The following is a 12,158-nucleotide window of genomic DNA, read 5'->3' on the forward strand; positions in this document are numbered from 1 at the left end:
GTTTTGATAAATTGCCTAATGGTATCACCCATGGGTGGCTTCAAGACAAATCCAAGCCCGAACCTTTTACATTCGAGGCACCGTCCGTAAAAAGGATCCATACCCCCGATGATGTACCCGAACTTAGTTGGAGTTCTTTCTTCACTTTGGGTACGAGGGTCAGTGTAAAATCGGTCACGAAGTCAGCTAGGATTTGAGACTTGATGGTCGTTTGGGGTTGATATTCGATATGGTACCCGCTAAGTTCGACAGCCCATTTGGCCAATCGGTCCGATAGCTTTGGCTTATGCAAAACATTTTAAAGGGGGTAAGTGGTCAATACATATATGGAATGACATTGGAAATATGGATTTAACTTTCTAGATGTGCTTATTAATGCAAGTGCTAATTTTTCTAAGTGAGGGTATCTAGTTTTAGCATCTCCTAGAGTTCAGCTTACATAATAAACAGGGAATTGCGTACCTTGGTCTTCTCGAACTAGTACCCTACTTACCGCTATCTCGGACACTGCCAAGTATAGGTAATGTTTTTCATCTACCTTCGTGGTGTGAAGCAAAGGCAGGCTCGACAGATATCACTTTAATTCTTCTAAGGCTTGATGACATTTCGGGGTCCAAGCGAAATCCTTTTTTCTTTTTGAGCAAGGAAAAGAACCGGTGACTCCGATCTGACGACCTCAAAATGAATCGACCCAAGGCAGTTATTCGCCTGGTAGCCTTTTCACGGCCTTCACACTATCCACGATTGTGATATCCTTGATAGACTTGATCTTATCGGGATTGATTTCGATACCCCGATTTCACAAACTGAAGCCAAGCAACTTAACCGAGCCAACTCAAATGGCACATTTCTCTGGGTTAAGCTTCATGTTGTATTTCCTCAAAATTGCAATTGTTTCCTGCCAATGAACTAAATGGTCCTCTGCGCGCAGGGACTTAACCAACATATCATCAATATAGACTTTCATTATTTTACTTATTTGTTCTTCGAACATTTTGTTAACTAGGCGTTGGTATGTAGCTCCTGCATTTTCATCCCGAAGGGCATTACGTTTTAACAATAAGTTCCAAATTTAGTAATAAACGAAGTCTTTTCCTGGTCCTCCGAGTTCATTTGAATCTGATTGTACCCAAAGTAGGCATCGAGAAAAGTTAGGGTCTCGTGGCCAGCTGTGGCATCGATCATACGATCGATGTTTGGCAAGGGGAAAGGAACTTTTGGACATGCTTTGTTCAAGTCCTTATAATCTACGGACATTCTAAGTTTGTTTTCTTTTTTAGGAACTACAACTACGTTGGCTAACCACTCAGGGTACTTTACCTCCCGAATAGATCCTATTTAAAAAGTTTGGTTACCTCGTCTTTTATGAAAGCATGCTTTACCTCGGACTGAGGCCTCCCTTTTTGCTTTACCGGTTTGAACCTGGGATCGGTGCTTCGTCGATGCGTGGTGATTTCTGGCGGAATCCCTGTCATATCTAAATGGGACCAAGCAAATCAATCCATATTATCAATATGAAATTGAATGAGTTTTTTTCCTGAGTTCGGGGGTCAATGCCGTTCCCAAGTATACCTTTCTCTCGGGCAAGTACTTGATCAAAATGACCTGCTTCAGCTCCTCAATAGTTGATTTGGTTACATCAAATTCTTCGGGAACGACGAAGGTTCGAGGAGTAAGGAAATTCTCATCTTCATCTTTGATTACCTATTGCTCCAACTCCATCGAGGATGGAGGCGGTGATTGCTATTAGGGGTATGCATTCGAATCGGTTTATTGATAAATTGAATTGATTATTTGTTATCGATTTCAAAATATTCCTTATCGAGTTATCGATTTCGATTTCGATTTTGTCCTCTTCAGTTATCAATTTATCGATAAACCGATAAGATATACTAAAAAGATAATTTTTATTCCAATAAGGGGGAATGATTTTATACCATTGGAGTATTGGTGGCATACATTTGATCCCTTACTTTAGTTTCGTTGCATGTTCTTGTTGACACAGTTTTTATGTTATAAACGGTGTTCGTTGTATTTTAGCTTCTTTTTGTCCATATTAGTTAGGCGTATTTATAGCGATATGCGTTTCGTGGAATCCCGCAAATTTTCTTATTGGTAATCGATAACCGAATCGATAAGCCCCAAAAATCGATAAATCGAAATAAACAAAATCGAAACCTTGTTGAAACAATAATGATAAGCATATGTACAAATCAATAATCGATAAGTAATTATCGATAAGGGTCAAAATCGAATCGATAAATCGAATGCACACCCCTAATTGCTATTTGGCCGCCTGCTTACCTTTGGTGCTCGATTTCTCTAAAGTCAAAGGATCTGGTATCGGCACCACTTCCTCGATTGCAAACATCTCTTTTGCAGCATGTTGCTCTCCTCGATTGCAAATATCTAGTGAAGAGTTGAAGGCACTACCCTCATGTTGTGTATCCATGGTCTCCCGAAGAGTGTGTTACACCTCATGTCACCTTCGATGACATGGAATCTAGTGTCTTGTATGGTCCCGGCTACGTTTACTAGCAAGATAATCTCTCTTTGTTATTTTGCTTTCCATGTTTAAGCCATTCAGCACCCGGGATGCAGGTACAATCTGATCTTGTAGGCCGAGTTATTCCATGACCCTTGATTTGATTATATTTGCTGAGCTACCTGGATCCACTAAAACACGTTTAACTTGAATGTTATTTAAAAGGGTAGAGATTACTAGGGCGTCTTTATGAGGCTGAGATATGCCTTCTGCTTCCTCGTCATAGAATGATAAGACGTCCTGGGGCACATAGCTCTGAGTCCGTTTTTCTCTGGTGATTGATACTTTGGTGCACTTGAATACAGGTCATTGAGGGACATCGACTCCGTGAATGATCATGTGGATTACATGGTGTGGTTCTTCTTGCTCATTTTTCCTTGCATCTCTCTCCCTGATCGCTTAGGAATTCTTGAAGGTGTCCCTCGTTAAAGAAATGAGCCACTTCTTCCCTTAGTTGTCTGCAATCTTCTGTTCTATTACCATGTGTGCCATGATACTTACACATCAAGTTCGGGTTTCTTTGATTCTCCCAATAGCTGAGACAGTCCTCGACGCATCTATGCTGATGTTGTACTCTGATAATCGAGGTGCCTCTGCGGGGTCGGTATGCTTATCGAACCCGCTCTTACTCATGAGTCCTCGAGAATTTTGGACTCGATCATTTCTTATATCATTTTGAGGGGCATTTCAACTCGAGCCGTTATTTCTCTGGTCAACGTATGGCTGGTACCATTCTTTGTTGAATCTCAATTCCATGTCTGCATCCCTGGGGGGCTTGGCTGCGAACCTGTTAGGATGGACTGAACCCGAGGGGGCTCCCAACTGGTCATCCTAGACCCTAATTTTTGATTGGTAACGGTTGTGCATATCTGACCATATCACAGCTGGATACTCGATCAAGTTCTGATTTAATTGTCGAGACGCAATCGAGCTCCTTTCATTCAAACCCTACATAAAGGTATGTATTGCCCAATCATCGGAGACCGACGGTAATACCATTCTTTCCATCTGAAACCTGGACACGAACTCCCTTAGCATCTCATTGTTTTTTTGTTTTCTTTGAAGACGTCCGATTTTCTCGTGGCCACCTTTATGGCTCCGACGTATGCTTTCACGAAGGCATCTACTAACATAGCAAACGAGTCAATAGAGTTGGGAGCTAAGTTGTGATACCAAATTATAGCTCGTTTCGACAATGTTTCTCCAAATTTTTTCAACAAGACTGATTCGATCTCATCGTCATTTAAATCATTTCCTTTGATCCCGCAAGTGTACGAAGTAATATGCTCGTTAGGGTCGGTTGTTATGTTATTATGGGTATATCGGGCATGCAAAACTTTTTAGGAATCGGCATCAGAGCCGCGCTCTGAGGGAATGGTTTTTGTATGAACTTTTTGGCGTCTAAACCTTTCAAAACTAGAGGTGCCCCCTGTATTTGGTCAATACGGGAGTTATAAGTTTTCACCTTTTTGTCATTATCTTCAATTTTCTTTTCTCCGGACTCGATCCTTTTAGTGAGCTCTTAGAGCATTCTCATAATTGTGGGGTCAGTCCCCGAGCCGCTTTCACCTAACCTTTCTAATGTCGGTTTAGTACGTCGAGAGTTTACTGGTTCGGCTGTATTCAGAGTCTTATTCTGACTCTGAAGTTGAGCGATTGCGACTTGCTGAGCTTGCAGCATCTCAAATATCACTTGGAGGCTGATTCCTCCATCTCCCGTCCCTTGCGTTCTTTGGCCACCAAACCAGGCTTCCCTGTGTACATTCTCTTCGGGGTCTGTGCCTAAATCCGTGTTTAGAGCAATATGTGAACTAACATCAACTGGTTCCACATTTGAAACTTTCCCTGGGTTTATCGGTGGTACACCGACCCCTGCATTGCTGTTTTCTCCAAGACCTTCATTGTCATGAACATGTGCGTTTTGTGTGCTAGACATGTTTCAACCTGAGAATCAAAAAAACTTGACAAGAAAAAGTATAAAAACAACGTGTGTAATGAGAATTAGTAAAGAAATAATCACTATTTAGCCCCACGGTAGGTGCCAAACTATTTACCTCGAAAATACGAGTAACAATTAAACTTGATTTGTGGTTTTAAAGATATGTGATTTAGTTCAATACCAATTAATAATCAAGAAATATAAAGTAGAAATGAAAGAGACAAGTGAATCAAACCAATGTTACTCAGCAGTAGTGACCTCGAGCTTAGTGGCCTCGAGGTGGGTCGAGAATAATAAGAACAATTAGGCAAGGAAGGTAAAGTAAGAGCAGCAAAGCTAAGGACAATTCTGATGAAAAGTAGGTGAAAAAGTATAGAACATATTCTTTGCTCAATGATTAGATAATGTTACAAATGATAGGGGTTCCCTTTATATAATAGGGGAACCCTAAATAAGGTATATTTCCATTTACAATAAGGAATATTCTTGGTACAGTTGTCTAACCGCCTAGTACAGAATCGTACAATCCTATTCCGGGATTTGCGCCATGATCTTGGGGAAGTGTCAGAAATCTAGCTTATTCTGTTACAAATCCATAACGGTACTATTTCGGGGTCGAGCATACTTGACCCCGGTATTCCTCGTACCCCTATCTCCGGGCATTACATTCTGTCTTCGAGCTCGAGTCTGGTCCACCGGGCTCAACCTCGACCTCGCCCGGGCTCAAGCTTAGGACAGACCTTCGAGCCTATAAGTCGGAGACATATGATTTTGACCGTATACAATTAGTAATGTAGATTTCTGATTAGTTATTGTGTGTATCAATTACAATGTTTATTAAAAAAACATTAGTATTTATTTTATAAATGATATAATTTATCAGTGTGACGCCCAGGTTGCTGGCACTATCTTCCTGACGTATGTGATTGTTACTGTTCTATTGTACACACTACTTTCTTCAAACTCCACACGTGGATTATACTATTTTTTGTTTTGTTGTTGTTGTATAAAATTTAGATTGGACAATTCAGTTTGCCAGCCTCGAGGAAATCCGAAATATCCCTAAGGAGAAAACAAATAACGCTATTCTTTTACAACATTTATGTTCTGGGCTTCTGGCATATACTCCGGTGGTGACACAAACTTAGGAAAATGACATGCTAGTTGATTTTGTTGGTTGTTTGGTCGGGATTATTCAGGAAACTAGAAGATGTCAAACTGTACTCATTTGCTCTACCCCAGCCGAGAATAAATTGTCTTTTAATTTTGAATGTGACAACATTCAATCTCTATTTGGCCTATTTTCCCATTCGCCAATAAGCAGGGCACTACAAAATCATGGTACCATCAAAATATAAATAAAAAAATATTTATATCATAAAGAACGTTGAGTTACTCTGTGATTGCCAATAAGGATAGAGTTGCTTTTTGTTATTTCCAAAATATTAGGAAGCTTATATAATTTGGTTTACTAGTAATAACTACGTACTAGGCTAAAGAAAAGATATTAGGAAATGCCATGTGACCTTGTCGAAATTTCGTGCACTGGAAATATTATTGTCGAGTACATAAACTTTTGACTGCACAAGAAAGCGGCAGAGAAAGAGAGAATTGTGAATTCCTTCAGGATGAGTACCAAAAAGAAAGAAATATATAGTCAAAATCTAAGTAGGTTATATATTAAAATTATAAGCGAAAAAGATCCAAAAATATCCCTAAATTATGGTATATAGCTCACTTTTGTCCTCCGTTAGCAAATTGGGCCAAAAATATCCTCTTGTTAGCACAATGGGCCACTAATGTCCTTCAACCTAACAATCCTCCACACAAGCCATTTTAATCCTACGTGGCATCCACGTAGCTATGACATGGCAGCCACATAAGCGGGCAGCCTTCTAAACCCGCTTCGAAACTCATTTCCAACGATGGCCCGAAATTCAACCTTTGGAGCTGGTGTTTTTTCGCGAGAAAGGGATGTTATTTTCTTCGCATTTTTGGGTGGTTTTAACTTTTAAGTGAGGTTTTACGATTGGTTTCTGGTAGTTTTGGAATGGGGTTGAGCAGCGTTTCTTATCTGCCATTTTGGGTCATTTTGTGATTTTTTTGGTGCTTTAATGGTGTTGATTCCGCAGCTTGTTTTGCTGCTTTTTGGGGGTGTTTCGTGCCTATTTCGCTGCTGAATTTGGTGATGTTTTGTAACTGAATTTTGCTGCGTTTTCACCCGAGTTTTTAGAGCTGAAAATGCACAAATTCATGGCTGAAACGGGCTGGAGGTGAGTAGCTTTTTGGAGGAGAAAATGGTGGCTTTCATGGTTGGTTTTTTCAGCAGCAACACGGCTATTTCTACGGCTATTTTGGGGAGATTTTGGACACAGAAGATGGCTGCTTTGGTGGTGAAAATGGAGGCGCTGAAGTGAGGAAAATGGTGCTTCAAAGTTGCATTTTCATGGCTGAAAAATGGTTGAGTTTCAGGTCATCTTTGGAAATGGGTTTCGGGGCGGGTTTAGAAGGCTGCCCGCTTATGTGGCTGCCATGTCATAGCTACGTGGATGCCACGCAGGATTAAAATGTCTTGTGTGGAGGGTTGTTATTTTGAAGGACATTAGTGGCCCATTGTGCTAACGGGGAGGATATTTTTGGCCCAATTTATTAACGGAGGACAAAAATGAGTTATATACCATAGTTTAGGTAATATTTTTAGACCTTTTCCGTATTATAAGATATAAAGTAGTAATAATTAAGCATTAAATGTAAATATAAATGTATTCATTATTGCTCATACTTCGCAAATCGATCACCGATGCTAACATGGTCATAAAATTTTGTGATAACAACATTTTAGAGTTTTTACTTTTAATTTTTTTTAAATATTTTACTAATAATAGTATTATTTGAACAACTTTAAGAAAATCTTAACAATAATATTCATTTATTTAAACATGGAAATATCATTTTGTTAGCCAAAATTGATTTTTACTCACTAATTTAATATTTTGGTACTTTTCAAAATAAAAAAATTATTTCCAAACACTACAAAATTTCAGATATCATTCCATTAACTATACTTCCTAATCTATACTATATTAAAAGCACGAAACCCCTTAGCGAAATGTCATTCGCCTTTTTTATCCTCTAAAATCAAATATTATATTGGATAAAATTGTCATTTAATTATTTTTTCTAATTTTTAGGACTTTAAAGTATACTAAAACTAGTGAACTTATCGCGCTTCGCGCGATTATAAAAAACATCGTTATATTGATTTTTTTTAGTTAATAGTTGTAATAATTCATAAAATAAGTTGTGAAGATTTAATTTTTAACGTTCAACTTTTTATATCTTGTCTGGTTTCACAAAAGGAAGGAGAAATTCTTTTCTTTATTTCTTTTGCATGAAGTACGCGCAAATTACTTTATTAGATGTTTAGTACAATGCAAAGGCAATAAAAAATACATATTTTCTCGTCTTTGTCTAATTTGGAAGTAATTTAAAAAATTAAAGTCAATATATCGAGTTTTCTCTTTTGTTTCTCTCATGTCTAGCTTCCCAAAGGAAAAGGACCCTTTTTCGCCGGTTTCATTCTTCCTTTTTCCCTAAAAGAGGGGGTCTCAATTCATTTATCTATATGATATTGACAAAAAGTTAATTTAAAGCAAGTCTTGATCACAATTACATCTCTTAATTTTAAGGTCTTAGCTTTTGGGATTAGATTAATGGCTTATTAGTAATTAGTAAATCAATTAATAGCAATCAAGGATTTGTTCGCAAAAATAACTTCTGAGTAAATTTTTGTTACGTTTCTTGTCCACTCAAAACAAATTATTTAATAAGTTATACAGATATGTTAACAACAATCTTTGGTTTTGCCAAGTTATATGCCTGCTTAGTTTCTCATAAATGACAGAAATAACAATTCACAAAATTATTAATTTTATTCCGTATGTCACATTAACATTTGATTTATATCAATGATTCTTTCCCACTACAGGCACACCATATTACAATTCTCACACACGCAAAGGTTGAAATGTTATTCGGCATTATGTGAAATATAGTCAAATTCAATCCTATACTTAATCAACTCTCTAGCGAGACACCTTAACCATCCAAACTCTCAAGACGATAATAGAACAACATAAGGGAGGCCCTCCCACTATCTTTCGTTCTTTATCTTTCTTTCTTTCTTTTTTTTTTCTTTTTTCTTTTGCTTATTTTCTTTCCACTTCTTTCTTCTTCTTCCGTCCCTTTTTACTTTATTCTTTGTTTTTTATTTTCCATTCTTAAGTGTCAATTTTCTAATAAAATCCAAAATCACCTAGTAAATCTGCAGAATCCCTTTTCATCCAAAAATCACGCTAAACATCTTAAAATTTGTGCATTAGAGCAGAAATTTATCCTTACAAAACACAATCTGTTTAAATTTTCATATAAAATTCCCACTACAGAATTGAAGAAAATGAAACCAAAAACTTAAAACAGATTCAAACAAAAACATTATCAGCATTTTAACTCAAATGCCAAAACCCTACAACGTAAATCGACCACATACCATTCCGAAGTTGGAGGCGTTCCATATTCCAAAGCTATGAGGAACTCTTGTTAAAAGTTAATTCATTTGAATCATCAATATCTTTGTTCCCTTGTTTCTCTGCAATCTACATAAGCTTTTTTCAAATCTGATACTGCTTTCCGATAGATTAGTATCTCTAAAGATGTGAATAAACAAATAATATGAATTGCAAATAAACAAATAATATGAAATAAACTCAAATCGACTAAATTCCTGCATTATATAAGAAAGAATCAATACCCTGCATGTGATAAATTTCAATGAGTGAATAAGTCATTGTAGTACCATCTATGCTATAAAGAATGAGAAGTTTTACTAATGAAGAGCCAACTATTGTTCCTAGTGACCTTGTGTTCATGATTGATGAGAAACCACATAGTTTCAAATGCTCTCCAATTAGAGACATTAAACCTGGCTGGAAAAGGGAACGTAGATTACATTCCCAGGAAAAGGAAATAAAGAGCCAAATGTTGTTCCTACAGATATTGTGGTCAGTCAGAAAATCTCGCTTGTTGAAGCTTTAACAGGCTACAATGTCCATCTAACGACGCTTGATGGAAGAAAACTGACTACTCCTATATATTAACACTCAATACTTAATAATAGGTCCAAACATGTATATCTGATGTGTCTCTATACGTTAGAAAACGTTTGGGTTCCATAAATTTTAAATTAAACAGTTGGTTTCATAGAAAAAGTTTTTTAACAATAGAAGGAAATCCAAAAAATGGAGAAAAAAGATGAATAAGATTCCAAGTCAATCCAAAATCACCTCGTAAATCTGCAGAATCCCTTTTCGTCCAAAAATCACGCTAAACATCTTAAAATTTGTGCATTATAGCAGAAATTTATCCTTACAAAACACAATCTGTTTAAATTTTCATATAAAATTCCCGCTGCAAAATTGAAGAAAATGAAACCACAAACTTAAATAGATTCAAACAAAAACATTATCAGCATTTTAACTCAAATACCAAAACCTTACAACGTAATTGACCACATACCATTCCGAAGTTGGAGGCGTTCCATATTCCAAAGCTAGGAGGAACTCTTGTTAAAAGTTAATTCATTTGAATCATCAATATCTTTGTTCCCTTATTTCTCTGCCATTTGCATAAGCTTTTTTCAAATCTGATGCTGCTTTCCGATGGATCAGTATCTCTAAAGATGTGAATAAACAAATAATATGAATTGCAAACAAATAAATAATATGAAATAAACTCAAACTGGCTAAATTCCTGTATTATATAAGAAAGAATCAATCCCCTGCATGTGATAAATTTCAAAGTGAATAAGTTTTTGTTGTAGCATCCATGCTATAAAGAATGAGAAGTTTTACTAACGAAGAGCCAACTATTGTTCCTAGTGACCTTGTGTTCATGATTGATGAGAAACCACATAGTTTCAAATGCTCTCCAATTAGAGACATTAAACCTGGCTGGAAAAGGGAACAGAGATTATATTCCCAGGAAAAGGAAATAAAGAGCCAAATGTTGTTCCGACGGATATTGTGGTCAGTCAGAAAATCTCGCTTGTTGAAGCTTTAACACGCTACAATGTCCATCTAACGACGCTTGATGGAAGAAAACTGACTACTCCTATATATTAACACTTAATAATTAATAATAAGTCCAAACATGTATATCTGATGTGTCTCTATACGTTAGAAAACGTTTGGGTTCCATAAATTTTAAATTAAATAGTTGGTTTCATAGATAAAGTCTTTTAACAATAGAAGGAAATCCAAAAAATGGAGAAAAAAGATAAATAAGATTCCAAATCAATCCAAAATCACCTAGTAAATCCGCAGAATCCCTTTTCGTCCAAAAAATTACGCTAAATATCTTAAAATTTGTGCATTATCGCATAAATTTATCCTTACAAAACACAATCTGTTTAAATTTTCATATAAAATTCCCACTGCAGAATTGAAGAAAACGAAACCAAAAACTTAAATAGATTCAAACAAAAACGTTATCAGCATTTTAACTCAAATGCCAAAACCTTACAACGTAAATCGACCACATACCATTCCGAAGTTGGAGGCGTTCCATATTCCAAAGCTATGAGGAACTCTTGTTAAAAGTTAATTCATTTGAATCATCAATATCTTTGTTCCCTTATTTCTCTACCATCTGCATAAGCTTTTTTTCAAATCTGATGCTGCTTTCCGGTGGATCAATATCTCTAAAGATGTGAATAAACAAATAATATGAAATAAACTCAAACCGACTAAATTCCTATATTATATAAGAAAGAATCAATACCATGCATGTGATAAATTTCAATGAATGAATAAGTCTTTATAGTACCATCCGTGCTATAAAGAATGAGAAGTTTTACTAACGAAGAGCCAACTATTGTTCCTAGTGACCTTGTGTTCATGATTGATAAGAAACCACATAGTTTCAAATGCTCTCCAATTAGAGACATTAAACCTGGTTGGAAAAGGGAACGAAGATTACATTCCCAGGAAAAGGAAACAAAGAGCCAAATATTGTTCCTACTGATATTGTGGTCAGTCAAAAAATCTCGCTTGTTGAAGCTTTAACACGCTACAATGTCCATCTAACGACGCTTGATGGAAGAAAACTGACTACTCCTATATATTAACACTTAATAATTAATAATAAGTCCAAACATAAATATCTGATGTGTCTATACGTTAGAAAACGTTTGGGTTCCATAAATTTTAAATTAAACAGTTGGTTTCATAGATAAAGTCTTTTAACAATAGAAGGAAATAAAAAAATAGAGAAAAAAGATAAATAAGATTCCAAGTCAAAGAAGCATGCCACATCACCTTGTCAAGTCCCAACTTTATATATATATATATATAGATTTTTATTATTAAGTGCTTCCTTATTAAAACTATGTAAAAAAGTCTAAAATTTAGAATTTCAAAATCAAATAAAATTTTACCAAAAATCGACAACCTAATTGGATGGATACTGAACCAAATATTATTTGACTTCTCTTTTAATTGCTGTTCACTTTTGTGTATGTATGTGACTTTCTTTTTAAATTTTTTTTGTAAGTTGTTTCTTACATTTTTTTTGGTTCCAAGAATATTATTTTGTTGTGACTCATTAATGCATTACTCT

Source organism: Nicotiana tabacum, chromosome 6, assembly GCF_000715075.1.
Source record: "Nicotiana tabacum cultivar K326 chromosome 6, ASM71507v2, whole genome shotgun sequence".
NCBI classification, from domain to species: Eukaryota; Viridiplantae; Streptophyta; class Magnoliopsida; order Solanales; family Solanaceae; genus Nicotiana; species Nicotiana tabacum.